This window comes from Lissotriton helveticus, chromosome 6 (genome assembly GCF_964261635.1).
Source record: "Lissotriton helveticus chromosome 6, aLisHel1.1, whole genome shotgun sequence".
Taxonomy (NCBI): Eukaryota; Metazoa; Chordata; class Amphibia; order Caudata; family Salamandridae; genus Lissotriton; species Lissotriton helveticus.
Window position 1 is genome coordinate 1,788,381,764 of NC_136067.1, and position 17,943 is coordinate 1,788,399,706.

Consider the following 17,943-nt stretch of genomic DNA (forward strand, 5'->3'; position numbering starts at 1 on the left):
TTATGATTAAGAAATACTTCTATAGGTACAGATTCACTACTTTATTGGTAAACCAGTCACTGTGTATACGTTCAAGTTCCTGATCCAAAAAGTGAAGTAAAAAACAAATCAAAAGGTGAAGAAAAACCAAAACACAGAAGGAAGAAATAGGTGTCACGTTTTTTTGCATACAAAGCTGATATTCAGACTCAAGAGAACTGTATTCAGAGGCTGCGACAGGATGACACCACTGCTGCCAACTTCAGTGCGGTACTGTATCTCGAGCTTGTGACAGCGCACTACAACCCTGGGCTCCTTTCATCAATTAAGTCGCCCACTGTTACCACAAAGGGTGATTACAGGAAGGATGCTGGATTGCACACCAGGCAGTGGGCGCGCGCGGAAGAAGCGAATTGGCAATAAAATGCACAGCATCAGCTAATGGTAAACATTCTTACATTTGGCACAAGTGGATAAACATGTCGCCCTCCTATTCTATCTGCAATTCTTCTTAATGCTTATTCAATACTGGCTGATGTGAACCTGGCTTACACGGACAATCACCACACAGAGTGCTAAATACTGACCAGGATAAAAACAGGAGGTCAATCACGAGTAGAAGAGTGGGTGTATGCGAAAGGCAGGACAATTGAGATTATTATTTTCCTGCATATAAAACTTGGCCGTCCGTGTACAGGTAAATACACTTTAGAAAGGTATCCAACATCGGGCTTGTGTGCGAGTATATAACGGCCCTGTCAATTTAAATTACGCTATATGTCAACTCGAATTACAGGGTAAAATCAGATGTTGCCAGTCAATCTACGGGCGCGAATGAAACGAAGCATTTTGGAAATGATGAACAATAGCTCGTAAATTGAACCCACTGCCATATACGTTGATACCCTGCTTGCTGACTGGAAGAACTTCAGTTTGAGGAAAGTGACAGACCTCAACTGACATAAAGCAGAAAGATAGGGCAGAGGTCCCGGCCTGTGCGGATCTGACACCTTCCCACGCATTAAAGTTCACCTGAGGCCTAAACACTGTTACTCCTACTGAGAGGCAGTAGATGAGCTTTGCACCAGTGGGAGACAGCGATGCCTGGCCGGGCCCGACGTGTAGGGAAGCAGGGTGACAGCGATTAAGTGGGCCCCTCCCCTGGGGTGGAAAGTGGGGCGGATACCGCTTGGCCTCTGAAATCCGTGGACTCTAGCTCACCTGTGCCTCGTGGCGGCTCCCGGGCGCAGTGGGCCTGGCAGCAGGCGGCGCTCCGCTCACACGGGGGCTGCGGGGTCGGCGGTCGCGACTAGTTCCCATCACAGGAAACGACCTAGCGACGACGTTGTGTCACGTGACAAGTACGTAACCGTCAAGGACAACGCAGGCGCGCTGACCCCGTTCTCGGACCCTCCCCTTTTTTGTCTATTCAATGATGTCATGCAGCCTTCGGATTTCAGTTGGAGAAAAACCGGGCGGAGGGACGGGCTACAGAAGCACATAACCATAGAGCGGGCATCAAAGCTAGAGTGTATGTTTGATACAACGACCTCTACTGCCGGGTGCAAAGAGTACGTCCGGGGCTTGTTTGCTGTTGTGTGACGCAACTCGAGCGCGTTCCTGTCAGTGAATTACCCCTCCCCCAGCTGGTGGCGTGCTTGCCTGAGATACCTGATGGAGTGTTAGGGGAGCCGAGGAGAGGCTTAGGGGTAATTTAAGGCCACGTAGGTAAGACAGGGGTCTAACAGAGAAAATGAAAGCTTTTGGATGTCCGAGGATAGAAATATTTTGTGAGTTTACAACCCTCGTTTTTTATGGGCACTTTTATATAGTTCAAACTCAAGGTATTTTAGCACCAGTTACATTGCACGAGGACAGACTAATTTTTGGAGGCTCCGGAGCATTAATTAATTTGCCGAGCTTCACAAAATGTTGAGGCGGTTGGAACTCTGTTCCCCAGTTGCAAGGTTGGCACCTGTAGCCATTGCGCCACATACTCTTCTAGTGAGGAGAAGACAGGCTGGTTCAGAAGAGTCTAAAGTTAGTGGGTCCAATAAAATGCTGAAGCGTGGATGTCAGATGAAGACTGACCTTGGCTGAAGGAAAGGATGAGAGTGGAGGTCTGAGGAAATGTTTAATTTTCGGAGAGGGGCGCATAAGTCTCAGAAGTTACCGTAGTGTAGTATGTTAGTAAACTGGGACCTCTAATGCTAGACTGATTAGGTGGGGGGCTTGAGGAGAAATTGGCTTTGAGGGACTAAAGAGAAACTGGCGACGTAGCTAGAGTATAGAGGTCAGTGCTCTGAGAGTTGGGAGACGACGAAGGACGAGGTTAAAGTGGCCGGAAAAGAAAGCGATCTTCAGAGAGAAGATACTGGAATTGTGTGGTCTCGCAGGAATACTACTTATTACAACAGATTCCAATCTTAGGCTTTCAAATCATTGTTTCCGCCGTTAGTCAAATATAAATGAACCTACCCTCCAATTTTTAAGTGATAACGTGGGTCTGGAATATATGGTGACGTGGGGCAAACATTTATACAGGTGTCTGCAGAGAGTTTTCAAGCTGGATGTCCGAGTAAAGACTGACGGTTAGGCTGCTGGTAAGACCGAGAAAGGGGTTTGATTTTAGGGTGGACGTAAAGAGAGGGTCGGAGTCTGGAGAGGGAGAAAGGTGGGGCAATGAGGATCAACGAAGGTTGGGATAGGGTTACCAACTGGCAGGGTGCAAATTCAGGACGGTCAGTGTAAAAATTCAGGACAAAGGGTCAAAATTTAGGACAAAAATTCAGGACAGAAGGTCAAAATTCAGGACAAAAATTTGGGACAAAACATAAGTTTTACAGACATATCAGAGGAGGTGGCACAATAATATATAAGTAAGTAAATAGACAACCAAAATAAATACAAGTCAAAATAAGTTTATATAAGGTTGAGCCAATCGTGCACTTTTTCAGTATGCGCACAGCTTTGCAAAACGACATCGGGCCCTTCCTGCAATCAAGATTTGTGCTAGTAACTATAAACATTAATAAATCGTATTTTTTTTATATGTATGTATGTATGTATGTTGAAATCTGTCTGTACAGTGAAAACGATGTTAGTTATTTTATTTTTATTTTCTACAGCATGGCGCCAAGACAAAAGCAGAATGCTTTGCCCTAGTCCCATGCAGGAGAAGGCATCCCACATGCTGTCACCACAATTGGGCCAATTAGCACTTATAGAATGACAATCAGCTGCAGTCTCAGACTGACAAGTCTGCACGAGGGAGGTCCGGGAGGGGCCGCTGCAGGCAGTCTCTTCAGTTTAAAAGATAAGAACGAGAGGCCCGTGTGAAATCATTTAAACTCACGGGGCCTCTCGCATGGGAAACAGCATTCCTTTCTGAGATTTCCCATTTCAGTATGATGTCTGTAAGGTGTCCGTAATTTGAGATCCCCAAATTACGGACGCCTTGTGGACATCATACTAAAATGACGGACGGTCTGTGAAATTTACGGACGGTTGGTCACCCTAGTTGGGACTGTGAAGATAAAAGCGATCATGAGGAAGGCCTATCTGATGAGATTGGTTTTAAGGAACTTGTAAGGTTCCTTTCAGTTTGGATTCTGAGGGTGGGAGCGTCTTACAAACAGATAGGGATAGCAGTTTTTTTTCTGAACATGGAGGTACTGAGGATATACGAGTAATGGGAATTACTAAAGGGTGATCCTGAAGTTTTAGGAATGATATATGGCAACGTGTGTCACTGTTTGTTCAATATGGGTGCAATGTTGGTATGATTGTTGAACATTTGTAGGATGTTTACTGAGTAGGATACTTATTTGTTTATTGTTTGTTAATGATTCCACGTTCTGGAGTTAGGAACACTATGCACAGAGAGTCTACAGGAACGTTGCTTCAGCAGTTGCTGTTGGCATTTTCCGCTGAATGCTCAGCTGTGGTTGTTGATGGAAATAAACTTGGATTTTTCACATCTGCGTCTGTGATCCCTTGCTACAGTTGCCAGTGTGCTTAAAGTGCAGCAGTGACCCATTGACTGAGGAGGAAAAATAAATACATGATGTAAAAGCTCAGCAGAAAAGCAGGAGATCGTGGCACATTCTAATCTTTTGTCTCCCATATAAGAATTGCTTATAACAATCTGTCGCTGAGAATTTGGAAATTCTGAAGACACTCTGGTCCTGAGGATTTGGAAGTTAATTACTCCCTACTGTGAGTAGTTTGATTTCTGATCGGCCAGCTGGCGTGCTTCCCCCGCCTGCATAGCATTAGCATGAGCAACAGATCACAGGCTTCAACAGTGCCCGCCCCGTTCAGGAATACTTTACACAGTACATAGTATATGTTCAGTGCAACACATCAAGTACGCAAGAAACGTGACGTTTGGTCTGCCATCGTGTTCTTGTAATCATAGCAACCTGACCAGGAAATCAAGTTACAAATATTGCGACAGAAGCGCACTGCTGTTATTTTAAAACATGTACAACGTACAAGCGTATACCGCAGCATGGAAAAACACAATGTTCTTTAAATGTGGTAAGAATCTAACTTTAATGAATTTAGATCTCCGCATAGTACTTCTTAAAACGTGTAGTGTCCATTACAAGCCTGAAGAGAAGGAAAAAGGCTCCTTTTGATTATTTCTGGTATATGTTCCTCAGTACAAAATGAATACTGTGGAGGATTTCTACATTTTGTGAAAAAATAATAGAGATGCCTGTGCTAAAGCCTTTTAATACTGGCAAGAAATTTAATTTAACAGTTGATGCCCTTTAAAAAGGTTTCAGAGCTGTTATTACACAAGAGGGGTGGGGTGGTTAGAAACAAAATGAATGGTGGATAGGAGGAGCACTCGGGGTTTATCAAGGGTTCAACTTAATTATACCGAAATTATAATTCTTTCCTCTAAGCGTGCTGCTAAGGTAGCACGTTTGTCTTGTCCGTGCCTGCAACTGAAAACCTATCTTAAGTGTCTGTGACACTTAACCTCAGCGCACTGTCGCTATGCGCAGTTGTAATACAAACACTCCGCCTTGATTTTTACACATATTAAACACAATTATTTGTTTTCAAGATGTACGGTTTATCAAAAAAATAATCAGAAAATGATTCTGTAGCTTTTCCTCAGTAACAAAATAGTTTCAATCAATACATGATTATACAATGAAATAAAGTTCACATTTTTGCATTTTTCAACATTAACAGTAGGTAACTTTTCCTTAGTGCTCATGGAGCTCTTCCTCAGGGGCCTGTGGAATGAATTGTGTGTACAAGTTACTCTAACAGTCAGAAACGAGACAGAAAACAAATCATCATTATGTACAAGGTGTCCACAACGTCATCAAAAACATGCTAGAGGAGTGAAAACACACGTAACCATCACCACTGTGAAAGCACCTCACTGTGCCAAAAAAATAAAAACCCAAAATCACGGAGAAACGAACTCACTGGTATCGTAGTCACCTGAATCTTCAATCTAGACCATGAGAACACGTGTGAAAAAAATGTGTGAAAAAACATGTAGAAAACTGCTCTCAACTGTCAAATAATCCAACTTGCCACTCGCGCTGTTCTATCTTACCTTAATGTAAACCCTCGGTGCCAAAAACAGGAGGTCCTAATATTGCGGGGATCTTGTCTGATCTGCAATGACAAACCGTCTCACTCAACTATGGGTTCAAACAACCCTCACAACCATGTCGCATCTACCTTGGCGGATTATTTGGATGCCCCTTACCGTAATCAGAAGGACTGAAGTTCAAACTTCTGCTCCACAACTCGTAAATGCTCTACAACTGCCTCACAATGCACCGACTCGCTGTGCAGGGCACACAGCGGTCTTCCTCCATACAAAGCGTGGTTACTCGGGGTGTAGACACTAACAAAGGACTCGGCTAACCAGCTAGAGATCCCTAAACTGTTCAAAGGGTCAAAAACATCTCGGTGATCACACGAAATAGCCTCAAAATGAAAAATAAAAAATAAATAAAATGACGCCAAAAGATAAAAAGGAAAGAAAGAGAAGAAAATAGTGTGTTTTTAAAAAAAAACTCCTACTATACATCATTTTCGTACAATATTCAAATGTTCGTGACATTCTACAAAAAAAGCAGACATCAGGCTGAAACAGACTCCATGGGTAAAAAAACTCATATAAAACATGATAAATCGATTTTTTCATTTAACCCTTTGGGTTCCTGGGTGACCAAAAACCTAATCCAATGTATTTCTCTTTGGAGGAGGGATCTGTTGAGATCAACCCCCTCGTATACTTTAACAACTTCCAGAATGGAGAACCTGATCTGAGCTATGCTATGGTTGTTGTCATTCCAGTGTTTTGCCAGATTACTTTTCACATTTTTGTTTCTTATCGTGCTTTTGTGTTCTGTTATTCTCGTTTTGAGTTTTCTCTCCGTTTTACCTACGTAAATTTTCCCGCAGGGACACTTGATGTAATAAATTAAATTTTTTGAGTTACAGTCTCCATTATAGTGCAGTGCCATTTCTTTTCCGGTTTGTGGATGATGTAATGTTTTTCCTGTGATCACATTAGAACAATGAACACAATTCTCACATTTCTTCATTCCTCTGTTGGACACTTCAGTGTCTCTTATGGGGGTCAACAACAGTTCTTTAAGGTTCTTAGACCTTGTATACGCAAAAATCGGTTTGTTATCAAAAATTCCATTAAAATCATCTTCATTCTTCAAGAGATCCCAATGTTTGTTGATGATTGATTTCAATTTTTGAGATGAAGTTGAAAATTTGAATACAAACACGTGCCTGTCCGTAGTTTTTTTTGGTTTCTGGATTAATAGATTCTCCCTGCTGTTTGAATCTATCCTTTTTTTTGCTTTAAGCAAAATTTCATCAGGGTAACCTCGTTCTTTATAGTGTTGATGTTGAGTTCTGAGATTGTAACTGGATGTGGGACAGTATTCGAACCATTGGGCCAATATATCGATAAATTTCTTCAGCCTTTTGTACAAAAATGGTCGTCGTATATTAAAGACACCAATGATTTCTTATTGACATTAAAGGAGACTCAAATACCATGCTCTATTTTTGTGTGTACCATCGACGTGAAGTCGTTGTACACCTCTATCCCTCACCAATCCGGAATGGAGGCCGTGGAATGGGCTCTGCTACAACAACCTTCTGTAAAGGCAGAAAAAGTTTTCATTTTGGAACTTTTACATTTTTGTTTGTATCATAGTTATTTCCAATGGGCATCAAAGTTTTACCTCCAACAGAACGGCACGTCCATGGGATTTGCTGGGGCCCCGGCATATGCCAACACCTTCATGGCTAAATTTGAAGCTGACCATATTTACACGAACAACGTCTGGAATGAACATGCAATCTTATATCGTAGATTCATAGACGATATATTTGTACTATGGTCTGGAACCAAAGAAAGTCTTGAATTTGAAATAGCCAGATTGAACCATTGTGAAGACAACATTGAATTCACACATGCCATCAGTGACAAAGAACTGCCATTCCTAGATGTTTTGGTCAATATTGAGGACACGCAGATTAAAACGAAAGTTTTCAGAAAAGAGACTGATGTGAATAACTCTTTGTTATTTCATAGTTTTCATCCTCAAAATCTAAAGAACAACCTACCAGTATCGCAATACATGCGGATCAAAAGGATCTGCTCTCAAGAGGAAGATCTAAAAGAGAATCTCAGAACTCAACATCAACGCTATAAAGAACGAGGTTACCCTGATGAAATTTTGCTTAAAGCAAAAAAAAGGATAGATTCAAACAGCAGGGAGAATCTATTAATCCAGAAACCAAAAAAAACTACGGACAGGCACGTGTTTGTATCCAAATTTTCAACTTCATCTCAAAAATTGAAATCAATCATCAACAAACATTGGGATCTCTTGAAGAATGAAGATGATTTTAATGGAATTTTTGATAACAAACCGATTTTTGCGTATACAAGGTCTAAGAACCTTAAAGAACTGTTGTTGACCCCCATAAGAGACACTGAAGTGTCCAACAGAGGAATGAAGAAATGTGAGAATTGTGTTCATTGTTCTAATGTGATCACAGGAAAAACATTACATCATCCACAAACCGGAAAAGAAATGGCACTGCACTATAATGGAGACTGTAACTCAAAAAATTTAATTTATTACATCAAGTGTCCCTGCGGGAAAATTTACGTAGGTAAAACGGAGAGAAAACTCAAAACGAGAATAACAGAACACAAAAGCACGATAAGAAACAAAAATGTGAAAAGTAATCTGGCAAAACACTGGAATGACAACAACCATAGCATAGCTCAGATCAGGTTCTCCATTCTGGAAGTTGTTAAAGTATACGAGGGGGTTGATCTCACCAGATCCCTCCTCCAAAGAGAAATACATTGGATTAGGTTTTTGGTCACCCAGGAACCCAAAGGGTTAAATGAAAAAATCGATTTATCATGTTTTATATGAGTTTTTTTACCCATGGAGTCTGTTTCAGCCTGATGTCTGCTTTTTTTGTAGAATGTCACGAACATTTGAATATTGTACGAAAATGATGTATAGTAGGAGTTTTTTAAAAAAAAAACACTATTTTCTTCTCTTTCTTTCCTTTTTAGGTTTTGCCTAGCGAAAGCTGCGCTCTGCGCAGCTTTTCGCGCAGGCGAAATCCTGTTGAGAACTGTAGGGTGCTTTGGGTCGGCCCTCGTCATTGATTGGCTGGCTCCGTAAACGGAGCCTTGCCATTGGACGAGGGGCCTGCCCGTCAATGCCGGACCAGACACGGGGGCGTTCCTGACATTCTTTCCCTTTTGCCGACGTCACGCGACGCCGGGAACGCCCCCGAGTCTGTTCCGGCATTGCCGGCACCTCCCTTGCTCTACTGTCATCACCACAACACTGCGCCCATTTTATCCCAAGCTAAACACTCGGAGAGGCGCAGTGACCGGGTCTTTGAAGGCCGCTCTCCCAATGAAAACAAGTTTTCTCTCCGAGTCAGCACGAGCAGGAAGACGAGCAGCGCGCCTCCCAGCTGGCCTCTCGCATCAGCATCCAGAGCTGCCCTGCGCGGTGTGTAGCTTCAGTGGAGCTTCAGAGTGCAGAGTGGAGCTTCAAAATGGAGCTTCAGAGTGGAGCTTCAGAGTGGAGCTTCAGAGTGGAGCTTCAGAGTGGAGCTTCAGAGTGGAGCTTCAGAGTGGAGCTTCAGAGTGCAGATTCAGAGTGGAGCTTCAGAGTGCAGAGTGGAGCTTCAGAGTGCAGATTCAGAGTGGAGCTTCAGAGTGCAGAGTGGAGCTTCAGAGTGGAGCTTCAGAGTGCAGAGTGGAGCTTCAGAGTGCAGAGTGGAGCTTCAGAGTGGAGCTTCAGAGTGGAGCTTCAGAGTGGAGCTTCAGAGTGGAGCTTCAGAGTGGAGCTTCAGAGTGCAGAGTGGAGCTTCAGAGTGCAGAGTGGAGCTTCAGAGTGGAGCTTCAGAGTGCAGAGTGGAGCTTCAGAGTGCAGAGTGGAGCTTCAGAGTGGAGCTTCAGAGTGCAGAGTGGAGCTTCAGAGTGGAGCTTCAGAGTGGAGCTGCAGAGTGCAGAGTGGAGCTTCAGAGTGGAGCTTCAGAGTGGAGCTTCAGAGTGGAGCTGCAGAGTGCAGAGTGGAGCTTCAGAGTGCAGAGTGGAGCTTCAGAGTGGAGCTTCAGAGTGGAGCTTCAGAGTGGAGCTGCAGAGTGCAGAGTGGAGCTTCAGAGTGCAGATTCAGAGTGGAGCTTCAGAGTGCAGAGTGGAGCTTCAGAGTGGAGCTTCAGAGTGCAGAGTGGAGCTTCAGAGTGCAGAGTGGAGCTTCAGAGTGGAGCTTCAGAGTGCAGAGTGGAGCTTCAGAGTGGAGCTTCAGAGTGCAGAGTGGAGCTTCAGAGTGGAGCTTCAGAGTGCAGAGTGGAGCTTCAGAGTGGAGCTTCAGAGTGGAGCTTCAGAGTGGAGCTTCAGAGTGGAGCTTCAGAGTGGAGCTTCAGAGTGCAGAGTGGAGCTTCAGAGTGGAGCTTCAGAGTGGAGATTCAGAGTGCAGAGTGGAGCTTCAGAGTGGAGCTTCAGAGTGGAGATTCAGAGTGGAGCTTCAGAGTGCAGAGTGGAGCTTCAGAGTGGAGATTCAGAGTGGAGCTTCAGAGTGCAGAGTGGAGCTTCAGAGTGGAGCTTCAGAGTGCAGAGTGGAGCTTCAGAGTGGAGCTTCAGAGTGGAGCTTCAGAGTGGAGCTTCAGAGTGGAGCTTCAGAGTGGAGCTTCAGAGTGGAGCTTCAGAGTGGAGCTTCAGAGTGGAGCTTCAGAGTGCAGCTTCAGAGTGGAGCTTCAGAGTGCAGAGTGGAGCTTCAGAGTGCAGATTCAGAGTGGAGCTTCAGAGTGCAGAGTGGAGCTTCAGAGTGCAGATTCAGAGTGGAGCTTCAGAGTGCAGAGTGGAGCTTCAGAGTGCAGATTCAGAGTGGAGCTTCAGAGTGCAGAGTGGAGCTTCAGAGTGGAGCTTCAGAGTGCAGAGTGGAGCTTCAGAGTGGAGCTTCAGAGTGGAGCTTCAGAGTGGAGCTTCAGAGTGGAGCTTCAGAGTGGAGCTTCAGAGTGGAGCTTCAGAGTGGAGCTTCAGAGTGCAGAGTGGAGCTTCAGAGTGCAGAGTGGAGCTTCAGAGTGGAGCTTCAGAGTGGAGCTTCAGAGTGGAGCTTCAGAGTGGAGCTTCAGAGTGGAGCTTCAGAGTGGAGCTTCAGAGTGGAGCTTCAGAGTGCAGAGTGGAGCTTCAGAGTGCAGAGTGGAGCTTCAGAGTGCAGAGTGGAGCTTCAGAGTGGAGCTTCAGAGTGGAGCTTCAGAGTGGAGCTTCAGAGTGGAGCTTCAGAGTGGAGCTTCAGAGTGGAGCTTCAGAGTGCAGAGTGGAGCTGCAGATTCAGAGTGGAGCTGCAGAGTGGAGCTTCAGAGTGGAGCTTCAGAGTGGAGCTTCAGAGTGCAGAGTGGAGCTGCAGATTCAGAGTGGAGCTGCAGAGTGCAGATTCAGAGTGCAGAGTGGAGCTTCAGAGTGCAGATTCAGAGTGGAGCATCAGAGTGCAGATTCAGAGTGGAGCTTCAGAGTGCAGAGTGGAGCTTCAGAGTGCAGATTCAGAGTGGAGCTTCAGAGTGCAGAGTGGAGCTTCAGAGTGCAGATTCAGAGTGGAGCTTCAGAGTGCAGAGTGGAGCTTCAGAGTGGAGCTTCAGAGTGCAGAGTGGAGCTTCAGAGTGCAGAGTGGAGCTTCAGAGTGGAGCTTCAGAGTGCAGAGTGGAGCTTCAGAGTGCAGAGTGGAGCTTCAGAGTGCAGAGTGGAGCTTCAGAGTGGAGCTTCAGAGTGGAGCTTCAGAGTGGAGCTTCAGAGTGGAGCTTCAGAGTGGAGCTTCAGAGTGGAGCTTCAGAGTGGAGCTTCAGAGTGGAGCTTCAGAGTGGAGCATCAGAGTGCAGAGTGGAGCTTCAGAGTGCAGAGTGGAGCTTCAGAGTGCAGATTCAGAGTGGAGCTTCAGAGTGCAGAGTGGAGCTTCAGAGTGCAGAGTGGAGCTTCAGAGTGCAGAGTGGAGCTTCAGAGTGCAGAGTGGAGCTTCAGAGTGCAGAGTGGAGCTTCAGAGTGCAGATTCAGAGTGGAGCTTCAGAGTGGAGCTTCAGAGTGGAGCTTCAGAGTGGAGCTTCAGAGTGGAGCTTCAGAGTGGAGCTTCAGAGTGCAGATTCAGAGTGGAGCTTCAGAGTGCAGAGTGGAGCTTCAGAGTGCAGATTCAGAGTGCAGATTCAGAGTGGAGCTTCAGAGTGCAGATTCAGAGTGCAGATTCAGAGTGGAGCTTCAGAGTGCAGATTCAGAGTGGAGCTTCAGAGTGCAGATTCAGAGTGGAGCTTCAGAGTGCAGATTCAGAGTGGAGCTTCAGAGTGGAGCTTCAGAGTGGAGCTTCAGAGTGGAGCTTCAGAGTGGAGCTTCAGAGTGGAGCTTCAGAGTGGAGCTTCAGAGTGGAGCTTCAGAGTGCAGAGTGGAGCTTCAGAGTGCAGAGTGGAGCTTCAGAGTGGAGCTTCAGAGTGCAGAGTGGAGCTTCAGAGTGCAGAGTGGAGCTTCAGAGTGCAGAGTGGAGCTTCAGAGTGCAGAGTGGAGCTTCAGAGTGGAGCTTCAGAGTGGAGCTTCAGAGTGGAGCTTCAGAGTGGAGCTTCAGAGTGGAGCTTCAGAGTGGAGCTTCAGAGTGGAGCTTCAGAGTGGAGAGTGGAGCTTCAGAGTGGAGCTTCAGAGTGGAGCTTCAGAGTGGAGCTTCAGAGTGGAGAGTGGAGCTTCAGAGTGGAGCTTCAGAGTGGAGCTTCAGAGTGGAGCTTCAGAGTGCAGAGTGGAGCTTCAGAGTGCAGAGTGGAGCTTCAGAGTGCAGATTCAGAGTGGAGCTTCAGAGTGCAGAGTGGAGCTTCAGAGTGCAGATTCAGAGTGGAGCTTCAGAGTGCAGAGTGGAGCTTCAGAGTGCAGATTCAGAGTGGAGCTTCAGAGTGCAGAGTGGAGCTTCAGAGTGGAGCTTCAGAGTGCAGAGTGGAGCTTCAGAGTGGAGCTTCAGAGTGCAGAGTGGAGCTTCAGAGTGGAGCTTCAGAGTGGAGCTTCAGAGTGGAGCTTCAGAGTGGAGCTTCAGAGTGGAGCTTCAGAGTGCAGAGTGGAGCTTCAGAGTGCAGAGTGGAGCTTCAGAGTGCAGAGTGGAGCTTCAGAGTGGAGCTTCAGAGTGGAGCTTCAGAGTGGAGCTTCAGAGTGGAGCTTCAGAGTGGAGCTTCAGAGTGCAGAGTGGAGCTTCAGAGTGCAGAGTGGAGCTTCAGAGTGCAGAGTGGAGCTTCAGAGTGGAGCTTCAGAGTGCAGAGTGGAGCTTCAGAGTGCAGATTCAGAGTGGAGCTTCAGAGTGGAGCTTCAGAGTGGAGCTTCAGAGTGGAGCTTCAGAGTGGAGCTTCAGAGTGGAGCTTCAGAGTGGAGCTTCAGAGTGCAGATTCAGAGTGGAGCTTCACAGTGCAGATTCAGAGTGCAGCTTCAGAGTGGAGCTTCAGAGTGGAGCTTCAGAGTGCAGATTCAGAGTGGAGCTTCAGAGTGCAGATTCAGAGTGGAGCTTCAGAGTGCAGAGTGGAGCTTCAGAGTGCAGATTCAGAGTGGAGCTTCAGAGTGCAGAGTGGAGCTTCAGAGTGGAGCTTCAGAGTGCAGAGTGGAGCTTCAGAGTGGAGCTTCAGAGTGCAGAGTGGAGCTTCAGAGTGGAGCTTCAGAGTGGAGCTTCAGAGTGCAGAGTGGAGCTTCAGAGTGGAGCTTCAGAGTGGAGCTTCAGAGTGGAGCTTCAGAGTGGAGCTTCAGAGTGGAGCTTCAGAGTGCAGAGTGGAGCTTCAGAGTGGAGCTTCAGAGTGCAGAGTGGAGCTTCAGAGTGCAGATTCAGAGTGGAGCTTCAGAGTGCAGAGTGGAGCTTCAGAGTGCAGATTCAGAGTGGAGCTTCAGAGTGCAGAGTGGAGCTTCAGAGTGCAGATTCAGAGTGGAGCTTCAGAGTGGAGCTTCAGAGTGGAGCTTCAGAGTGGAGCTTCAGAGTGGAGCTTCAGAGTGGAGCTTCAGAGTGGAGCTTCAGAGTGGAGCTTCAGAGTGGAGCTTCAGAGTGCAGAGTGGAGCTTCAGAGTGGAGCTTCAGAGTGGAGCTTCAGAGTGGAGCTTCAGAGTGGAGCTTCAGAGTGGAGCTTCAGAGTGGAGCTTCAGAGTGCAGATTCAGAGTGCAGAGTGGAGCTTCAGAGTGCAGAGTGGAGCTTCAGAGTGCAGAGTGGAGCTTCAGAGTGGAGCTTCAGAGTGGAGCTTCAGAGTGGAGCTTCAGAGTGGAGCTTCAGAGTGCAGAGTGGAGCTGCAGATTCAGAGTGGAGCTGCAGAGTGCAGATTCAGAGTGCAGAGTGGAGCTTCAGAGTGCAGATTCAGAGTGCAGAGTGGAGCTTCAGAGTGCAGATTCAGAGTGGAGCTTCAGAGTGCAGAGTGGAGCTTCAGAGTGCAGATTCAGAGTGGAGCTTCAGAGTGCAGAGTGGAGCTTCAGAGTGGAGCTTCAGAGTGCAGAGTGGAGCTTCAGAGTGCAGAGTGGAGCTTCAGAGTGGAGCTTCAGAGTGCAGAGTGGAGCTTCAGAGTGCAGAGTGGAGCTTCAGAGTGCAGAGTGGAGCTTCAGAGTGGAGCTTCAGAGTGGAGCTTCAGAGTGGAGCTTCAGAGTGGAGCTTCAGAGTGGAGCTTCAGAGTGGAGCATCAGAGTGGAGCATCAGAGTGGAGCATCAGAGTGGAGCATCAGAGTGGAGCATCAGAGTGGAGCATCAGAGTGGAGCTTCAGAGTGGAGCTTCAGAGTGGAGCTTCAGAGTGGAGCTTCAGAGTGGAGCTTCAGAGTGCAGCTTCAGAGTGCAGAGTGGAGCTTCAGAGTGCAGCTTCAGAGTGCAGAGTGGAGCTTCAGAGTGCAGAGTGGAGCTTCAGAGTGCAGAGTGGAGCTTCAGAGTGCAGAGTGGAGCTTCAGAGTGGAGCTTCAGAGTGGAGCTTCAGAGTGGAGCTTCAGAGTGGAGCTTCAGAGTGGAGCTTCAGAGTGGAGCTTCAGAGTGGAGCTTCAGAGTGGAGCTTCAGAGTGCAGCTTCAGAGTGGAGCTTCAGAGTGCAGCTTCAGAGTGCAGAGTGGAGCTTCAGAGTGCAGCTTCAGAGTGCAGAGTGGAGCTTCAGAGTGCAGAGTGGAGCTTCAGAGTGCAGAGTGGAGCTTCAGAGTGCAGAGTGGAGCTTCAGAGTGCAGAGTGGAGCTTCAGAGTGCAGAGTGGAGCTTCAGAGTGGAGCTTCAGAGTGTCAAGAGCAATGCCAATAGCTCTAACTTTAACAAAGGCAAAACCATTGCATTGTAAATGCTTGTTATCTTTTGGCGTCATTTTATTTATTTTTTATTTTTTATTTTTCATTTTGAGGCTATTTCGTGTGATCACCGAGATGTTTTTGACCCTTTGAACATGGCGCCCGTAGTTTAGGGATCTCTAGCTGGTTAGCCGAGTCCTTTGTTAGTGTCTACACCCCGAGTAACCACGCTTTGTATTGAGGAAGACCGCTGTGTGCCCTGCACAGCGAGTCGGTGCATTGTGAGGCAGTTGTAGAGCATTTACGAGTTGTGGAGCAGAAGTTTGAACTTCAGTCCTTCTGATTACGGTAAGGGGCATCCAAATAATCCGCCAAGGTAGATACGACATGGTTGTGAGGGTTGTTTGAACCCATAGTTGAGTGAGACGGTTTGTCATTGCAGATCAGACAAGATCCCCGCAATATTAGGACCTCCTGTTTTTGGCACCGAGGGTTTACATTAAGGTAAGATAGAACAGCGCGAGTGGCAAGTTGGATTATTTGACAGTTGAGAGCAGTTTTCTACATGTTTTTTCACACGTTTTTTTCACACGTGTTCTCATGGTCTAGATTGAAGATTCAGGTGACTACGATACCAGTGAGTTCGTTTCTCCGTGATTTTGGGTTTTTATTTTTTTGGCACAGTGAGGTGCTTTCACAGTGGTGATGGTTACGTGTGTTTTCACTCCTCTAGCATGTTTTTGATGACGTTGTGGACACCTTGTACAAAATGATGATTTGTTTTCTGTCTCGTTTCTGACTGTTAGAGTAACTTGTACACACAATTCATTCCACAGGCCCCTGAGGAAGAGCTCCATGAGCTTGAAATGCATTGGGCACTAAGGAAAAGTTACCTACTGTTAATGTTGAAAAATGCAAAAATGTGAACTTTATTTCATTGTATAATCATGTATTGATTGAAACTATTTTGTAACTGAGGAAAAGCTACAGAATCATTTTCTGATTATTTTTTTGATAAACCGTACATCTTGAAAACAAATAATTGTGTTTAATATGTGTAAAAATCAAGGCGGAGTGTTTGTATTACAACTGCGCATAGCGACAGTGCGCTGAGGTTAAGTGTCACAGACACTTAAGATAGGTGGTTAGAAACAAACCATGACATATTTATCCAGGTGCTTAAGATCTGCAGAAGTATAATAATGGGCTGTGGAAAAATGAAAGACCTACAGGGTTCAAATATGACCTTTTCACAGAACATTTAGACCTGGCATTTCTTGGAGTGGTTACCCCTGACTTTTTGCCTCTTCCTCCTCTATTTTTGATGCTGTGATGGATTGTTTTTTACTGGCTTAGATGCTTTTGGCACTTTGCTACTGCTGATCAGTGTCAAAGTGAAAGTGCTCTCTGTATAAAGTGTTATGGTAATTGGTTGTCCATTATTGGTATGTTTACCTTACTAGTAAAGTCCCTAGTAAAGTGCTCTATGTGTACCAGGGCTGGTAATGCAAATGCTACTAATGGACCTGCAGCACTATTTGTGCCACCCACACAAGTAGCCCTAAAGAGAGATTTCAGACCTGCCACTGCAGTGCCTGCGCGCAGTTTTCTAACTGCCATGTTGTCCTGCGTAGTGCACCCACTTTCCAGGCCTTACCTTCCCTTTCCATGCACATAAGATACCCCTATAGTAGGCCCAAGGTACCCCCCTGGGCAGGGTGCTGTGTGAAAGCTAGGACATGTTCTGAGGTGTGTATCATGTCCTAACAGTGAAATACTCTCCATTTCGTTTTTCACTGTTGCAAGGCCATCTTGCCCATAGGACAGAATGGGGAAGGTTGTGTAAAATGTTTCCAGCCTATCTTCCCACAGGCTTAAGATGGAGAGGTGAAGTTTAATCTGCCTGAACTCACAATTTAATAACACATCTTTTTGTGAAGGTGGTTTTTTAATTGTGTGCTTAGAAACCATGTGTTGTTGACATGGGACCAGCACCCCGGAGCGCCCCCATCTTCCAGGAAGTACCCATGGAGCAGCATAGTTGGCCCAGGGAGTAGCGACCAAGAGAATCCCCTGGGGTCAGGAAGACATAGAACAGGATGGTGTCCCTGCGGTAGCAGGCCTGCGTCCGTGTTGTATTGCCCCAAGCAGGGAAGTCCATCAAGGTAGTTGATTGGTCTACCCTGGCTTTTGACTGGAAGGGGTTTGTGTTGGACTTGGACCTTTTTGGTTAATGTTCCCTAAACTGTTTGCTGACCCCCACCCCCCACCCCCCACCCCCCAAGACCTTTTTTCTGACATAGTGTTGCCAACTTGGATGCTTTGGGCACTTTGACACTGCTGATCAGTGGCACAGCGCAAGTGTTTCCTATGTAAAGTGTAATGGTAATTGGTTGTCCATTATTGGTATGTTTGCCTTACTAGTAAAATGCACTATGTGTGCCCGGGCTGGTAATGCAAATGCTACAAGTGGACCTGCAGCACTAATTGTGCCACCCACACAAGTAGCCATAAAGAGAGAACTCAGGCCTGCCACTGTAGTGCCTGCGTGCAGTTTATTAAACTGCCATGTTGTCCTGACAAGTGCCCCCACTTGCCAGGCCTTACCCTCCCTTTCTTTGCACATCAGACACCCCTATGGTAGGTCCAAGGTACTTTGGTTTACACCATACCCGTGTTGGGGGCATCTGTTGACAGAAGCTGACCGCGAGTCAGTACGAGTTTCGGAGAGACCGCCTAAGACACCGTGATCGGTGCTGGAGTGTATTACGCATTGCATTATTCCTGCATTATGAACTACTTGATTGTCGTATTACGCATTGCATTATTTCTGCATTACGAACTACCTGATTAGCGTATTACGCATTGCATTATTTCTGGATTACGAACTACGTGATTAGTGTATTACGCATTGCATTATTTCTGCATTAAGAACTACCTTATTGTTGCATTACGCATTGCACTATTTTTGCATAACAAACTATCTGATTGTTGCATAACGCATTGCGTTAGTTTGCATAAAGAACTACCTGATTTTTGCATTACGCATTGTATTATTTTGGCAATACGAACTGCTTGATTGTTGCATAATGAACTACCATATTTTTACATTGCAAAGTGCCTGATTCTTGCATTACGAACTGCATAGCATTGCATTAGGACTGCAGTGGATCATTT

The 17,943-nt window shown here is 46.1% G+C and overlaps 1 protein-coding gene and 1 long non-coding RNA gene across 3 annotated transcripts in view; one reads left to right on the top strand and one right to left on the bottom strand.

Annotated features, from left to right (window-relative positions):
- Positions 1-1,410, bottom strand: part of PPM1B (protein phosphatase, Mg2+/Mn2+ dependent 1B) — a 187,626-nt gene extending 186,216 nt beyond the window's left edge. Inside the window, exon 1 of one of the 2 annotated variants that reach the window (XM_078649681.1) lies at positions 1,201-1,410. The gene's annotated coding sequence lies outside the window, so the exon portion shown is untranslated. The remainder of the gene's footprint in view (positions 1-1,200) is intronic. The other variant, XM_078649680.1, reaches the window with a different exon arrangement.
- A 180-nt stretch (positions 1,411-1,590) lies between these two features.
- The window catches only part of LOC144761900 (uncharacterized), a 256,334-nt gene continuing 239,981 nt past the window's right edge, over positions 1,591-17,943 (top strand). The window contains exon 1 of the long non-coding RNA XR_013595938.1: positions 1,591-1,707. This is a non-coding gene — a long non-coding RNA (uncharacterized LOC144761900). The remainder of the gene's footprint in view (positions 1,708-17,943) is intronic.